Here is a 17432-nt window from a genome sequence, read left to right on the forward strand (position 1 = left end):
TCATGGCGAGTTCGGTCATTGAGGCGGCGTTCACGGCCTTCCTAGTGTTCTGAAACACCCGCACCTCCGCCTTGACCTTGGCCTTCTCCTTGAGCGACTCGCCCTGCTGCCGCATAGAGAGCACCTTGTTCTCGGCGTCCACCTTGGCGGCGTTCTGGCACGTGAGGCCATCCCCCTCCACAAACATTCACCTTGGCCCTGCTCGCTGCCTCCTGTTGTGTCTTCTCGCCGAGGTAGGAGAAGTACTCATGCCCCGGCACGTCCACCAGCTGCTTCACGGTGGCATTGTAGATGAAGAGGCCGAATTGGTCCAGCTCCTTCTACACGCTGCTAAACACCTCCTGCTTGAACTTTTTGGTGCAGGTGAAGATCTCGTCCATGGTTAGTTGCGCCACCAGCATCCGAGTCTCCCCCTTGATCAGCCCTTTATCCCTTCACCATGTTGTTCCCGTGGCTCCTACCGTACGAGTGCAACAGCGTGATCAACTTCACGTGGAGTAGGAGCTTCTCTTCGACGGGGGCAGGGCTGGATGTACCGCTCGTGGCTCAATCGGTGTTTGACACGCTCAGTCCTGGCTTGTTAGATAAAATGGATGATCTGGTCTACTAAAATCGGCCTGGAAAATTGTCGGTCCGATCCGGTCTGGTATTCAACCGGTCCAACCAAGAGGACTGAGAAAAAATGTCACTGCCGCCGCCATTCGTTCTCAGCATGCCGACCGGCAGCCCCCGGGTAAACTACCATGTCCCCAAGCTTCCCCTCTCCTTCTTTTCTCTCCTCCCCATGCACCATAGCCTCTCGCCGCCGCTGTCGTGCATGCACCACTGACGATCTCGTGTTCTCAACTTGGCGCTGGCAGCGTTCTAGCTGCAGGGTTCGCTGCCATGGCAGCGACCATTTTAGCACAGCACACATGCAGGCCATCAACTAGGGAAAACGGTCGATTGGGTGTGAACTTCGGATCGTGCGAGAATCGCTCAGCCATGATTTCTGCGTGAGATTTAATAGCCTCCGGCTATAATCACGCACCATGATCCTACGCTGCCGTTTTCTTTGTTGAAGCATATGTTTAGGTCCACCTGCCGCCACGTGATTCTCTCTCTCCCATTGCTCTCTCCGTAACAACCTTTCCTTATCGTCCGCGTCTTTATCACGAGTAAAGGATTAGCAAGGTTAGCTCAGGAGTTAGTTGGGTTACTAGCAACACCTGCCTGTGTATATCTTGTATAAATGTATACCTCTATAACTGAATATAACTGCTTTCAGTCGTGTTGGTGCGTTCACTTTCTCCACTTCTATTCAGTCGAACTGGAAATAGGAAGTACAAGAGAAACATGGCTTGATCCAAAAATCATGGCACCATTTGACAACAAACTGAACGTCATGTTTTTTTCATGGTTAATCCACTAATTATGGCAAGGCCCGAACACAAAAAAACATGGGCTCATGAAAAAAATTGCTACGGAAGGTTCATGGCTAACAGCCGCGCACTTGCCGCGACACATCACCGACCTCATCGCTGGCGCTCCCGCATGTCCACCACCTCACCACAGCACCCGCACACATAGCCCACCTCGCTGCTGCCCCAGCATGTTGTCGCTGGTGGTGGTTGGCCGTCCAAATGGTGGCTCGATGAGGGATTGAACCAACTTGGACCGTGTCACGTTGGTAGTGTCGCCGAGTTCCAGGGTGGTCACCCGGGGACCGATGGTGAAGACGGCCAGGACGAAGGGCAGCTTCTTGGAGGTCTACCAATACCCACGCCTTCTTCACCAGCGTTAAGTCCTCGATGCCCCAGCCGGTGATGGCCAGGTACTACGATGCGTACGCAGCGATGAAGCTCGCCGTTGACTGTTTTGTCGGCTGTACCGTTAGGTCTTCTTTCCTTCTTACGTACATAGGACATAGGAGTATTAACTCACTAAAGGAAATAAATAGAACCTGTTAGTACATATAGCAAAAATAACCGTGCGATGCAACAGACCTATCAAACTTGTTTTACGTGATCTCGGTTTATGTAATCAATTAATTATGTGATCTCTGTTGTATGTTCTTTCTCTATTCCAAAATTCCACTCACGCGAGTAAGAAGTATTTCACTGTCTTATGCAAGTAGTTCACTGCATACATATGCTACTCATTCGTAATTGCAAGCTGAACAGAGTAAAAAAATCGGTTTGGTGCATGGATGGATTGATGGGAACACACTGTCTAATGAAAAGGATAAGAATCACATTGGTATGCATAGGTGATTTGAAATTTTAAAAGTATAGCATCTACATCTGCGCATCATGAGGAACAATTCCAGAGAAAAAAATTGATCCAGTCAAGTGTATCTTTTGATATTTCATTATCCACTTAGGCCATATTAGCATTACTTCCCACGTGGTGCACATCATCCTGATGCATGGGTGTGCCTCGGCCCTTACATTGCAAATGTTATTATTGCACGAAGAGCACACATTCATAAGCTAACAGTTTCATGATGCGTTCTTGCTGATAGTAATTGAACCAAATGAAACGATGGACAAGTAGATTGATTAAGGAATCACTCTAGGTAATACTTCATGCCGTAAGCATTGGCTCAAAAAGTTAATTTGTAAGTAACAAAAAAAGGCCTAGAAGAATAGTTCTACCTAAATAAAGTTTACTGCTGCACATGAGCAGATCCACACGAAGCAGAGGGGACGTGGAGCAGGCCGGTAACCAGGGGAAGAAGCGGAGGGGGAGAAGATTTACACCGCCGTCTCCACTAGATATGGTGTCTCTGCCGCATCTGTGGAGGCGCCGCGGCTCCGTCTCGGATGGTGCTCGTGGCTATGGTGAAGAGGATGGGGGACGCATGGGCGAAGAGGCAGGCGGTGCTCGTGGCCAAAAAAGTGGGTCGTTCAAGCTGCGGGTGGGAGGAGGGGATCGCCGGGAGGCGGCAAGATCGGTGGGCGGCGGTAGCGGCATCAAGGTAGGGAAGTCGAGGTAGGGCGCTGTGTTTTTTTAGGGGAATTGCTTGTTAAAATAATGTGCAACGACAATGTAGCGAGCGGATCCCTTAAAAAAGACGTAGCGAGCGGATTCCCTTAAAAATGGTAGGAATGGATACGATTGATGACGTTGATAAATAGTGGTGAATGTTGGCCTAATTTACTATCATCATGCATGGAAACGAATTATCAAGAAAAAAATACTTCCTATTACTACGCTCATATGCCCTGCTTGCTGCCTCCTGTTGTGTCTTCTTGCCGACGTAGGAGAAGTACTCATGCAGCTACTTCACAGTGGCATTGTAGATGAAGAGGCCGAATTGGTCCAGCTCCTTCTGCACGCTGCTGAACACCTCCTGCTTGAACTTTTTGGTGCAGGTGAAGATCTCGTCCATGGTTAGCTGCACCACCAGCATTCGGGTCTCACCCTCAATCAGCCCTTTAGCCCTTCACCATGTCGTGCCCGTGGCTCCTACCGTATGAGTGCAACACCGCGATCAACTTCACGTGGAGTAGGAGCTTCGCTTCGATGGTGGGCGGGGCTGGACATACCACTTGTGGCTCAATCGATGTTTGACACGCTTGGTCCTGGCTTGTTAGAGAAAATGGATGATCTGGCCTGCTAAAATCGGCCTGGAAAATTGTCGTCTGATCCGGTATGGTCTTCAACCGGTCCGACTAAGAGGACTAAGAAAAAATGTGACTGTCGCCGCCATTCGTTCTCAGCGTGCTGACCGGCAGCCCCCGGGTAAACTACCATGTCCCCAAGCTTCCCCTCTCCTTCTTTTCTCTCCTCCCCATGCACCATAGCCTCTCCCCGCCGCTGTCGTGCATGCACCACTGATGATCTCGAGTTATCAACTTGGCGCTGGCAGCGTTCTAGCTATGAGGTTCGCTGCCATGGCAGCGATCGTTTTAGCACAACACACATGCAGGCCATCAACTGGGGAAAACGGTCGATTCAGTGTGAACTTCGTATCATGCGAGAATCACTCAGCCATGATTTCTGCGTGAGATCTAATAACCTCCGCCTATAATCACGCACCATGATCCTATGCTGCCGTTTTCCTTGTTGAAGCATATGTTCAGGTCCACCTGCCGCCACGTGATTCTCTCTCTCCCATTGCTCTCTCCGTAACAACCCTTCCTTATTGTCTGCGTCTTTATCGCGAGTAAAGGATTAGCAAGGTCAGCTCAAGAGTTAGTTGGGTTACTTGCCGCACTTGCATGTGTATATCTTGTATAAATGTATACCTCTATAACTGAATATGACTGCTTTCAATCGTGTTGGTGTGTTCACTTTCTGCACTTCTATTTAGTCGAACAGGAAATAGGAAGTACAAGAGAAACATGGCTTGATCCAAAAATCACGGCACCATTTGACAACAAACTGAACGTCATGTTTTTTCATGGTTATTCCGCTAATTATGGCAAGGCCCGAACACAAAAAACATGGGCTCATGAAAAAAACAGCTACGGAAGGTTCATGGCTAACAGCCGTGCACTTGCCGCGGCACATCACCGACCTCATCGTTGGTGCTCCCACATGTCCACCACCTCGCCACAGCACCCGCACACGCAGCCCACCTCGCTGATGGCCCAGCATGTTGACGCCGGTGGTGGTTGGCCGGTCCAAATGGTGGCTCGATGAGGGACCGAACCAACCCGGACCGTGTCGCCTTGGTTCCGTTGCCGAGTTCCAGGGTAGTCACCCAGGGACCAACGGTGAAGACGGCGGGAAAGACAAAGGGCAGATTCCTGGAGCTCTATCAATACCCACGCCTTCTTCACCAGCGTTAAGTCCTCGATGCCCCAGCTGGTGATGGCCAGGTACTACGACGCGTACGCGGCGATGAAGCTCGCCGTTGACTGTTTTGCCGGTTGTACCATTAGGTTTTCTTTCCTTCTTACCTACATAGGACATAGGAGTATTGGTCGATCAAAGGAAATAAATAGAATCTGTTAGTACATATAGCAAAAATGCCCGTGCGATGCAGCGGACCTATCAAACTTGTTTTACGCGATCTCGGTTTATGTAATCAATTAATTACGTGATCTCTGTTGTATGTTCTTTCTCTATTCCAAAATTCCACTCACGCGAGTAAGAAGTATTTCACTGTCTTATGCAAGTAGTTCAGTGCATACATATGCTACTCGTTCGTAACTGCAACTTGAACAGAGTAAAAAAATCGGTTCGGTGCATGGATGGATTGATGGGAACACACTGTCTAATGAAAAGGATAAGAATCACATTGGCATGCATAGGTGATTTGAAATGTTAAAAACATAGCATCTACATCTGCGCATCATGAGGAAAAATTCCAGAGAAAAAAATTGATCCAGTCAAGTGTATCTTTGGATATTTCATTATCCACTTAGGCCATATTAGTATTACTTCCCACATGGTGCACATCATCCTGATGCATGGGTGTGCCTCGGCCCTTACATTGCAAATGTTATTATTGCAGGAAGAACACACATTCATATGCTAACAGTTTCACAATGCGTTCTTGCTGATAGTAATTGGACCAAATAAAACGATGGACACGCAGATTGATTAAGGAACTCTAGGTAATACTTCATGCCGTAAGCATTGGCTCAAAAAGTTAATTTGAAAGTAACAAAAAAGGCCTAGAAGAATAGTTCTACCTAAATAAAGTTTACTACTGCACATGAGCAGATCCACACGAAGCAGAGGGGACGTGGAGCAGGCCGGTAACCAGGGGAAGGAGCAGAGTGGGAGAAGATTTACACCGCCGTCTCCACTGGATATGGTGTCTCCGCCGCATCTGTGGAGGCGCCGCGGGTCCGTCTCGGATGGTGCTCGTGGCTATGGTGAATAGGAGGGGCGACGCATGGGCGAAGAGGCAGGCGGTGCTCGTGGCCAAAAAAGTGGGTCGTTCGAGCTGTGGGAGGGAGGAGGGGATTGCCGGGAGGCGACGAGATCAGTGGGCGGCGGCGGCAGCGGCCAGGTAGGGAAGTCGAGGTAGGGCGCTGTGTATTTTTAGGGGAATTGCTTGTGAAAATAACGTGCGACGACGACGTAGCGAGCGGATCCCTTAAAAAAGACATAGCAAGCGGATTCCCTTAAAAATGGTAGGAATGGATACGATTGATGACGTTGATAAATAGTGGTGAATGTTGGCCTAGTTAACTATCATCATGCATGGAAACGAATCATCAAGAAAAAGAATACTTCCTATTACTACGCTCATAGGAAGCTTCCTAATCTCTGCTACCAAACAGTTTCTGCCCAAACAAGGAAGGAAAGTTATGGATGTGATTCGGGAGGAAACAAACATTATGAAGATTAATTAATTTAGATTTGATCTTTAGAGATTGATTGTAATTGATTCTTTTACATAAAGACATTACTAAATAATTTGCGTCAATATGGAAAGTTCTGATCCGTTCAGTTTTTTCGTTGTGTGAGAGGGTGACGTGAAAATAAACCGATGAGGTGGGGGGAGGGGACAAAAAAATCTATGAAAAAACCAGCGAAGGTGGGACAAAAAAACCATGATAGGTGGCACGAAAATTGAACGGCGGAGACTACCAACTGCTCCATTAGGAGTAGAGATTCTCAAAATCATATGGCATCTTATTATAATTTCCATAAGAGTTATTGTATCAATTACCATAATTATTAGAGGAATTACTAGGAAACGGTCTAGGATTAAAGTTTCCTCTATAAGCATTGTTACCAAAATTATTCCTACCAACAAAATTCACATCCATAGATTCATTATTATTCTCAATCAAAGTAGACAAAGGCATATCATTGGGATCAATAGGAGCACTCTCAGTAGCAAACAATTTCATAAGTTCATCCATCTTCCCACTCAAAACATTAATTTCTTCTATCGCATGAACTTTTTTACTAGTAGATCTTTCGGTGTGCCATTGAGAATAATTAACCATAATATTATCTAGGAGTTTAGTAGCTTCTCCTAAAGTGATTTCCATAAAGTGCCTCCCGCGGCCGAATCTAAAAGATTTCTAGAAGCAAAATTCAATCCGGCATAAAATTTTTGTATGATCATCCATAAATTTAATCCATGTGTAGGGCAATTGAGAATTATTAATTTCATCCTCTCCCAAGATTAGGCAACATGCTCATGATCAAGTTGCTTAAAATTCATAATATCGTTTCTAAGAGAGATGATCTTAGCAGGAGGAAAATACTTAGAGATAAAAGCATCTTTGCACTTATTCCAAGAATCAATACTATTTTTAGGCAAAGACAAAAACCAAGTTTTAGCACGATCTCTAAGTGAAAACGGAAATAACTTCAATTTAAAAATACCATTATACGTATCTTTCTTCTTTTGCATATCACACAAATCAACAAAGTTGTTTAAATGAGTAGCGGCATCTTCACTAGGAAGGCCGGAGAATTGATCTTTCATAACAAGATTCAACAAAGCAGCATCGATTTCACAAGATTCAACATCATTAAGAAGAGCAATCGGAGTGCTAAGGAAATCATTATTGTCGGTATTGGAAAAGTCACACAATTTAGTATTATCTTGAGCCATCGTGACAAGCAATCCAACACACAAGCACACAAGAGGCAAGCGAAAAAGAGGCAAACGAAAAACAGAGGGCGAATAAAACGGCAAGGGTGAAGTGGGGGAGAGGAAAACGAGAGGCGAATGCAAAATAATGTAATACGAGGGAGATGAGTTTGTGATGGGTACTTGGTATGTCTTGACTTGAGCGAAGACCTCCCTAGCAATGGCGCCAGAAATCCTTCTTGCTACCTCTTGAGCACTGCGTTGGTTTTCCCTTGAAGAGGAAAGGGTGATGCAATAAAGTAGCGTAAGTATTTCCCTCAGTTTTTGAGAACTAAGGTATCAATCCAATAGGAGGCTCCTCACAAGTCCCTCGTACCTACACAAACAAACAAGAACCTCGCAACCAACGCGATAAAGGGGTTGTCAATCCCTTCACGGTAACTTGCGAAAGTGAGATCTGATCGAGATAATAAGATAAGATAAATATTTTTGGTATTTTTATGATATGGATTGGAAAGTAAAGATTGCAAAATAAAGTAGATTGGAAACTTATATGATAAAAGATAGACCTGGGGGCCATAGGTTTCACTAGTGGCTTCTCTCAAGATAGCATAAGTATTACGGTGGGTAAACAAATTATTGTCGAGCAATTCATAGAAAAGTGCATAGTTACGAGAATATCTAGGCATGATCATGTATATAGGCATCACGTCCGCGACAAGTAGACCGAAATGATTCTCCATCTACTACTATTACCCCACACATCGACCGCTATCCAGCATGCATCTAGAGTATTAAGTTCATAAGAACAGAGTAACGCATTAGGCAAGATGACATGATGTAGAGGGATAAACTCAAACAATATGGTATAAACCCCATCTTTTTATCCTCGATGGCAGCAATACAATACGTGCCTTGCTGCCCCTGCTGTCGCTCGGAAAGGACACCACAAGATTGAACCCAAAGCTAAGCACTTCTCCCATTGCAAGAAATATCAATCTAGTAGGCCAAACCAAACTGATAATTCAAAGAGACTTGCAAAGATAACCAATCATACATAAAAGAATTCAGAGGAGATTCAAATATTTCTCATAGATAAACTTGATCATAAACCCACAATTCATCGGATCTCGACAAACACACCGCAAAAAGAGTTACATCGAATAGATCTCCAAGAAGATCGGGGAGAACATTGTATTGAGATTCAAAGAGAGAGAAGAAGTCATCTAGCTAATAACTATGGACCCGAAGGTCTGTGGTAAACTACTCACAACTCATCGGAGAGTCTATGGTGTTGATGTAGAAGCCCTCCATGGTCGATTCCCCCTCCGGTGGAGCGCCGACGAAGGCTCCAAGATGGGATCTCGTGGTTATAGAAGGTTGAGGTAGTGGAAATAGGTTTTTGTGGTGCTCCTGGATGTTTTCGGGGTACGTAGGGGAGCCACGAGGGGCCCACAAGGGTGGGGGGCGCGCCCACCCCCTAGGGCGTGCCAGGCACCCTCGTGGCTGCCTCGGCTGCTTCTTGACGTCCACTCCAAGTCTCCTGGATTGCGTTTGTTCCAAAAAGATCGCTCCCGAAGGTTTCATTCTGTTTGGACTCCATTTGATATTCCTTTTCTTCGAAACACTGAAATAGGCAGAAAACAGCAATTCGGGATGGGCATCCGGTTAGTAGGTTAGTCCCAAAAATGATATGAAAGTGTAAAGTAAAGCCCATAAATATCCAAAACAGGTAATATAATGATGTCTACTACACAACCATCTTCTTGTAGATGTTGATGGGCCTGCAAGTGCATAGGTTTGTAGGACAGTAGAAAATTTCCCTCAAGTGGATGAGCTAAGGTTTATCAATCCGTAGGAGGCGTAGGTTGAAGATGGTCTCTCTCAAACAACCCTGCAACCAAATAACAAAGAGTCTCTTGTGTCCCCAACACACCCAATACAATGGTAAATTGTATAGGTGCACTAGTTCGGCGAAGAGATGGTGATACATGTGCAATATGGATAGTATATAAAGGTATTTGTAATCTGAAATTATAAAAACAGCAAGGTAACTAATGGCAAAAGTGAGCGTAAACGGTATTGCAATGGTAGGAAACAAGGCAATACTTTCACTAGTGCAAGTTCTCTCAACAATAATAACATAGATAGATCATATAACAATCCCTCAACATGCAACAAAGAGTCACTCCAAAGACACTAATAGCGGAGAACAAGCGAAGAGATTATGGTAGGGTACGAAACCACCTCAAAGTTATTCTTTCAGATCAATCTATTCAAGAGTTCGTACTAGAATAACACCTTAAGACACAAATCAACCAAAACCCTAATGTCACCTAGATACTCCATTGTCACCTCAAGTATCCGTGGGCATGATTATACGATATGCATCACACAATCTCAGATTCATCTATTCAACCAACACAAAGTACTTCAAAGAGTGCCCCAAAGTTTCTACCGAAGAGTCAAGACAAGAACGTGTGACAACCCCTATGCATAGGTTCATGGGCGGAACCAGCAAGTTGGTCACCACAACATACATCAAGTGGCACATGATATCCCATTGTCACCACAGATAAGCACGACAAGACATACATCAAGTGTTCTCAAATCATTAAAAGACTCAATCCGATAAGATAACTTCAAAGGGAAAACTCAATTCATCACAAGAGAGTAGAGGGGGAGAAACATCATAAGATCCAATATAATAGCAAATCTCGGGATACATCAAGATCGTGCCATAGAGGGAACACGAGAGAGAACGAGAGAGAGAGAGAGAGAGAGAGATCAAACACATAGCTACTGGTACATACCTTCAGCCTCGAGGGTGAACTACTCCCTCCTCGTCATGGATAGCACCGGGATGATGAAGATGGCCACCGGTGAAGGATCCCCCCTCCGGCAAGGTGCCGGGAAGGGCTCCTGAGAGGTTTCTGGTGGCTATAGAGGCTTGCGGCGGCGGAACTCCCGATCTATCTTGATATTCGATGTTTTTAGGGTAATTAGGCTTATATAGGCGAAAGAAGTCGGTCGGGGGAGCCTCGAGGGGCCCACAAGAGGGTAGGGCGCGCCCAGGGGTGGTGGGCGGGCCCCCCCTGTCTCGTGGCTTCCTCGATGACCCCCCGTCTTGCACTCCAAGTCTCCTGGATCATAATCTTTCCAAAAATCATGTTGCCGAAGGTTTCATTCCGTTTGGACTCCGTTTGCTATTCCTTTTCTTCGAAATACTGAAACAGGCAATAAAACAACAATATGGGCTGGGCCTCCGGTTAATAGGTTAGTCCCAAAAGTAATATAAAAGTGTATAATAAAGCCCGTAATCATTCAAAATAGATAATAAAATAGCATGAATGCTTCATAAATTATAGATACGTTGGAGACGTATCAGCATCCCCAAGCTTAATTCCTGCTCGTCCTCGAGTAGGTAAATGATAAAAGAAAGAATTTATGAAGTGTGAATGCTAGAGGTGCACAAGTTTGATCAATGATAATTTCAATCACCTTTACTAGCATCAATATATGTCATAACAGTAGTTCATCTCATAAAACTATTCATAATCAAGTAACAAGCTATTCACATGTTAAAGCATAGACCATAAACTTTCTTGAAAACTAGCAAACTTCATTCTTAGTCATCAAACAATTGCAATTCATCCTATTTTCAGGAAGGGTCTATGTCAGAGCTTTGATTTAGCAAACTTCACATACTCAACTTCATATAGTCTTCTACAATTGTTAACACTCACGCGATACTTATGGTTATGGAGTTTTAATCGGACACTGAGAAAGGTAGGGGCTTATAGTGTTGCCTCCCAACGTATTCACCTTTGGGTGATGTCAATAATAATAGTTCATGCTAACTTACATCCAATTGGATATATATATATATATATATATATATATATATATATATATATATATCAGGATCTTTCCAACACGAGGTGCTTGCCAAAGGATAAAATGAAAAAGGGAAAGGTGAAGATCACCTTGACTCTTGCATAAAGTAAAAGACATAAAGTAAAAGATAGGCCCTTCGCAGAGGGAAGCAGAGGTTGTCATGCGCTTTTATGGTTGGATGCACAAAATCTTAATGCAAAAGAACGTCACTTTATATTGCCACTTGTATATGGACCTTCATTATGCAGTGCGTCGCTTTTATTGCTTCCAGAACAAGATCATATAAAGCTTATTTTCTTCACACTAATAGATCATACATATTTAGAGAGAAATTTTTATTGCTTGCACCGATGACAACTTACTTGAAGGATCTTACTCAATCCATAGGTAGGTATGGTGGACTCTCATGGAAAAACTGGGTTTAAGGATATTTGGAAGCACAAGTAGTATCTCTACTTGGTGCTAGGAATTTTGGCTAGCATGAGGGGGAAAGGCAAGCTCAACATGTTTGAATGATCCATGACAATATACTTTAACTGAGATGCGAGAAAACATAACCCATTACATTGTCTTCCTTGTCCAACATCAACTCTTTAGCATGTCATACTTAATGAGTGCTCACAATTATAAAAGATGTCTATGATAGTATATTTATATGTGAAATATCTCTTCCTTCAATATTCTTTCATGAATTGTCCAAATGACCAATACAATGCTTGCTAACCTTCGATAAATTTACTACCTCTACTTCTTAGATGTGAAGTCATTACTCCCCATGGGATAAGTAAATGAAACATACATAATTTCAGATTTATGACATTCAACTCATTGAACCATTTACTAATAGGATATAAGTGAAGCACAAGAGTAAATGAAAAACTACTCCAAAAAGATATAAGTGAAGACCAATGAGTAGCTAAATAATTATGCAACTATGTGAAGACTCTCTCCCATTTAAGAATTTCAGATCTTGGTATTGTATTCAAGCAGCAAGCAAAGCAAAACAAAATGGCATTGCAAGGATAGCACGACTCATGTGAAGAAGCAAAAACTTAGGTTCAACCGATGCTAACCGATAGTTGTTGAAGAAGAAAGGTGGGATGCCTAACGGGGCATCCCCAAGCTTAGATGCTTGAGACTTCTTGAAATATTATCTTGGGGTGCCTTGGTCATCCCCAAGCTTGAGCTTTTGTGTCTCCTTAATTCCTTTTATATGTTGGTTTCCTAAATCTCATAAGCTTCATCCACACCAAACTCAACAAGAACTTGTGAGATAAGTTAGTATAAAACAATGCAAAAACCTTATCATTTTCTACTGTAACAAATCACTAAGATTATTATTCAACATTGAATACTAAATGTCTCTGCATATTTAATACTCCTATCCTAAAATAGAATCATGAAACAAGCAAACATATGCAAACAATGCAAACATAACAGCAATCTGCCAAAACAGTATAGTCTGTAAAGAATGCAAGATTCATCATACTTCCCTAACTCCAAAAATTATAATAAAAATATTATGCTGTAATAGATTTATCAGAGCTCATTATGCAAAAAGATTTAACATTATATCACTCTCTGAATTTTCTAGGGAATTTTTGCAACAGCGGTAAACTTTCTGTTTTGAAACAGCAACATGTATATTTGCAAAATAAGCATGGTAAAGGCTATCATTGACATTTTTATTGAAAATAGAGATGCTAAAGATTATTCTAAATAACAGAAAGCAAATACTAACAAAATAAAATGACACTCCAAACAAAACACATATCATGTGGTGAATAAAAATATAGCTCCAAGTAAAGTTACCGATGAATGAAGACGAAAGAGGGGATGCCATCCGGGGCATCCCCAAGCTTAGGCTCTTGGTTGTCCTTGAATATTACCTTGGGGTGCTTGGGCATCCCCAAGCTTAGGCTCTTGCCACTCCTTATTCCATAGTCCATCGAATCTTTACCCAAAACTTGAAAACTCCACAACACAAAACTCAACAGAAAACTCGTAAGCTCCATTAGTATAAGAAAATAAATCACCACTTAGGTACTGTAACGAACTCATTCTAAATTCATATTGGTGTAATATATACTGTATTCCAACTTCTATATGGTTCATACCCTCCGATACTACTCATATATTCATCAAAATAAGCAGACAACACATAGAAAACAGAATCTGTCAAAAACAGAACAGTCTGGGGTAATCTGTATCAAACGTATACTTATGGAACTCCAAAATTCCTACCAAATTAGGAAGTCCTCAGAAATTTGTTTGCCAATCCATAGCAGAAAGAATCAGATCAAAATCATGTTTCTGTGAATTATCAAAACTAATTTACTAGGTGCAAAAGTTTCTGATTTTTCAGCAGGATCAACACAACTATCACCGTAAGCTATCCTAAAGGTCTTACTTGGCACTTTATTGAAACAAAAGCTATAAAACATGATTACAACAGTAGAATAATCATGTGGAGACACAAAAACAGTAAGGGTAAATGTTGGGTTGTCTCCCAACAAGTGCTTTTCTTTAATGCCTTTCTAGCTAGGCATGATGATGACAATGATGCTCACATAAAAGATAAGAATTGAAACATAAAGGGAGCATCATGAAGCATATGACTAGCACATTTAAGCCTAACCGACTTCCTATGCATAGGGATTTTGTGAGAAAACAACTTATGGGAACAATAATCAACTAGCATAGGAAGGCAAAACAAGCATAACTTTAAAACTTTAAGCACATAGAGAGGAAACTTGATATTATTGCAATTCCTACAAGCATATGTTCCTCCCTCGTAATAATTTTCAGTAGCATCATGAATGAATTCAACAATATAACTAGCACCTAAAGCATTCTTTTCATGATCTACAAGCATAGAATTGTTACTACTCTCCACATAAGCAAAATTCTTCTCATTCGGAATAATGGGAGTATCATAAGAGACTCGAACACTAAAAATTGTTTCCACATTAAAAGGATAGTGTTCAGAAAAAGGGTAATCATAATCATGACAAGTTTTATAAATATAATCATCACTACTTGTTATAGCATAAGTTTCATCACAATAATCATCATAAGTAGTAACTTTGTTCTCATCATAATCGATTGAAACCTCTTCCAAGACAGTGGAATCATTACTAAATAAAGTTGACACTCTTACAAATCCACTTTCATATTCATCACATATAGGAGGCATGCTTTCATCATAATAAATATTCTCATCAAAACTTGGGGGACTAAACATATCAACTTCATCAAACATAGCATCCCCAAGCTTGTGGCTTTGCATATCATTAGCATCATGGATATTCAAGGAATTCGTACTAACAACATTGCAATCATGCTCATCATTCAAAGATTTAGTATCAAACATTTTATAGACTTCTTATTCTAGCACTTGAGCCACTACAAAAAAAATACACTTCCGTGATGATATGTGTTTGTCATAGTAGGTCGCGTTATTTGTCATGCATGTGCATCCATGACAAATTTATGACAGAATCAAGATAGTCATACCTGTGCTATCATAGAAGTGTTCGATGACATTACCAAAATTATCATCACGGAAGTGTCCACTTCCATGACGATAAATCGCGCGTCACAGAAGTGCTTTCGTCAAGGGTGACCGACACGTGACATCCACCGTAACGGAACACCGTTAAGCTATCGGGTCGGGTTTTGGATTCGATAACCCGTTAACAGCCCCGACCAATGGGGATTTTCCACGTGTAAAATCATCATTGGCTGGAGGAAACATGTGTCGGCTCATCGTTGGGACAGATGTCATCCACTCATTGGACAGAAGGCGCCTATGATACGTCGACACGTGGCACGGCCAATCAAGATTAAATGGGCCGGCCCAACTAAAGGCCCACAAGATTTGGCGGGCCATAATGGGCCGGCCCAGTTAAAGGCCCACCAGATTTTGCAGACTATAATGGGCTGGCCCAGCTAAAGGCCCACAAGATTTTGCGGGCCATAATAGGCCGGCCTAGGTAAAGGCCCACAAGATTTTTGTGTGCCATAATGGGCCGGCCCAGGTAAAGGCCCACAAAATTCTTGCGGATCATAATGGGCCGGCCCAGCTAAAGGCCCACGAGATTTCGCCGACATTAATGGGCTGGCCCAGCTGTAGGCCCACAAGATTTCGAGGACCCTAGTAGGCCGGCCCATTAACTGGTTGCCATGTTTTGGGCCAAATGCCGGCCCATAATTGATCCGGTCCATTAATGGCATGCCACGTTCCGGGCCTAGTAATGGCCCATATAAGATCCGGCCCGTTAAAAGCCTCCCACTTTCTAGGCCAAATCACGGCCCAGATCAGGTCCGGCCCTTTAAGAGGCTTTGGGCTCAATTATGGCCCATATCAGATTTGACCCGTTGACTGGACTGAATGCTTTTGGGCCCACTTGCTAAAGGCCGATTTAGTAATTCAGCCTGATATTAGATTCGGCTTGTTAAGGGCCCATTTAAAATTTCGGCCCTATATTAATTTCGGCCTGTTAAAAGCCCGTCATATAGTTGGGCCTAACTATGGCCCAATTTGCATCCGGCCTGCTCGGAGCCGATATCTGACTGGGCCAAACAAGGACCGAGACAACTTTGGCATGTTAAAAGCCCGTGAATTGATTCGCACAATCATGGTCAGGGTCCATTTCGGGCTGCCGCCGACCCGTGAGCCATTCGGCACGTTTTAGGCCCAGCCTACTTCTCAGCCTCCTAAAAGCCCATTGAGTTTTCTTGCGAAAAGAGGGCCGGGGGTTACTCGGCCTATTAAAGGCCCGAATCTACTAGTGGGCCAGTTTGACGGGGCCCATGATGCGGATCATACATCGTGATTGCATGACGGCCCGATTATGTATCGTAATTTTGCGGTTTGGCCGGTTTACTGCGAAGACAGTTTATATATACAGTAAAATAATTGCAGCATCGTGAATAAGAAAAAACCTAGACTATATAATAAAGAAATTACGGCATATTACATCCACTGGGCATCAAAGTTCGCCACTATGATAATAAAGCACAAGCAGACAGCAGATTACATACACTGGCATCAAAGATTGCCACCAGTGCAAATAAACACGTCGACAAAATAATATACAAAACCGACAGCACTTCAATAGAGTTCAAGAAAGGTTAGCCCTGCTGGGGAGCTGCAGCGCAAGCAGCTGAGCAAGATGATGAGACTGCGCTTGTTCAACACTTATATCTTCCTCACTCTGAAAGATAAACAAGTAGATAGATGACAGGTTTTGCACATAAAAGTATCAGTGCTGACAATTCATCACATTTCTTACTGACGAATAAAGTGACACAGTTTAAAATTGCATTAACACAATATGGTATTGTTCAGGTCAAGACATGGCAGGAATTTACATTGTGAAGGAGTTGGGAGCTTCAGGACACCACTGGATTACAGATCAACAACTCGTAAGTATCAATGGTTAGTGTGCTGTCAATTTATCCCATTTCAGATTGGCAAATAAAGAGGCGGTTTAAATAATAGTAGAATGATATGACATTGTTCATAGTTAAGACATTGCAGAATATGACATTGTGCTATAGTGGGTAGGTTCACCACACCACTGGATTACGGATGAAGAACAGAAGCATACATGCAGTGCAAAAGAAGATCACTTGCTCTGTATAGTTTAATTTACATGGTATGAAGAAGGAACTTGGTTGTACAACTAAAAACTTAAATTGAGAAGGACAAACTTTTGTTTATGAACTACATAATAAACTTTAAACATGCAATTTGATTCAAACACCAAAAATAAACAGCTGTTGCAGTCATGCCTAACCAAATATACACAACAAAGTTTGAAGGCTTGAGAAGGACATACTTACATTACTGGTGAAGACAGGCTCTATAAGCCCTTTTCCATGCTGATGGGGGGGCAATTCAAGAAGTTTAGCACAGAATGTTCTTCATAAGCATTGACTTTATTCTACATTTTGTTAAGAGTAAATATAGATGTGATAATATACGAAAAAATGGAGAATATTTAAGATAAGATGAAGAGTGATGCTACATAAC

At 42.8% G+C, this 17432-nt stretch overlaps 1 pseudogene; it reads left to right on the plus strand.

Annotated features, from left to right (window-relative positions):
• Positions 1–17432, plus strand: part of LOC123079463 (GPN-loop GTPase 3-like) — a 94931-nt pseudogene that overhangs the window by 12872 nt on the left and 64627 nt on the right.

This window comes from Triticum aestivum, chromosome 1B (assembly GCF_018294505.1).
Source record: "Triticum aestivum cultivar Chinese Spring chromosome 1B, IWGSC CS RefSeq v2.1, whole genome shotgun sequence".
Classification (NCBI taxonomy): Eukaryota; Viridiplantae; Streptophyta; class Magnoliopsida; order Poales; family Poaceae; genus Triticum; species Triticum aestivum.